Genomic DNA, 1,069 nt, shown 5'->3' on the forward strand with positions numbered 1-1,069 from the left:
AGACTTAAGACTTTAGTCTGAATTCTAGACTAACTGTAGACTAGACTATAGTCGTAACTATAGAATATAGACTAGACTATACTAAAGACTAGACTATCGACTAGACTTTAGGCAAGACTATTGTCGGAACTATAGACTAGACCATAGAACAGATTAAAATCTGAACTATAGACAAGATTATAGTTTGAACTATAGAGCAGATTATAGTCTTAGTTATGGATTAGATTACAGAGATCTTTAGACCAGAATATAGTCTCCATTAGCTTAAGATCCAATTGAGGAAATAGACTTAAACATGTAGCAATAACTTATACGGGTTTTTTAATAATTATTTTTAAACAAACATTTTATTTAAGTTTTCTTTTGTTTTTTTTTTATGAATATAATGTTTTTTTCTTGTTTTCATTTGTAAATTACATTTAATATTTATTAAATAAACAAAAAAATTATTAAAAAATAATATAAAAAAATATTACAGTAAAGTAATTTAAATAAATTATAGAACTAGAAATTAAAAGTGAAATTTAAAAAAAAGGAAAAATAAAAATATTGAAATTTTTAAAATTTCCAAATTTTTTGAGAGAAAGGAATTGTAAAAGGAGAAGAGTGAAAGAAAAGTAAGTAGAGAGCAAAATAGCAAAAAGTTAAAATATACAAGTATTCAGTTTATTGCATTTGTGGTGGAAGTATAAGAAAAAAATATAACAATATTTAGAAAAAAAAAAGCAGCTGCATTGAATAAAAAAAAAACAAATTAAAAATATAACTCAACTCTGGGTTAAAAAAAAAAAAAAACTTAAAACAATTTGAAAAAGCAAAAACTAAATTTCAAAACTACAACCATTCTTTTGCGTTTTAAGAATAATTTTAACAATTTTCGAATTTTTAAAGAAAATCATAATTTTAATAAAGTGTTTTTTGTTTTAAAAATGCTACTCTTATGTGATAAGTTTTCTTTTTACTTTTAATATGGTTGATTAAATTTTGTTTAGAAATATTTTTCGTTTGCAGGTTAAAGAAAGTTAAAGTGAAAATTGGGAGAGAATTTTAGAGATTTCTTTTATTCCCG

Source organism: Lucilia sericata, unplaced genomic scaffold, assembly GCF_015586225.1.
Source record: "Lucilia sericata isolate MDLA Ls3-8-SP2 unplaced genomic scaffold, ASM1558622v1 Contig000366F_arrow, whole genome shotgun sequence".
NCBI lineage: Eukaryota > Metazoa > Arthropoda > Insecta > Diptera > Calliphoridae > Lucilia > Lucilia sericata.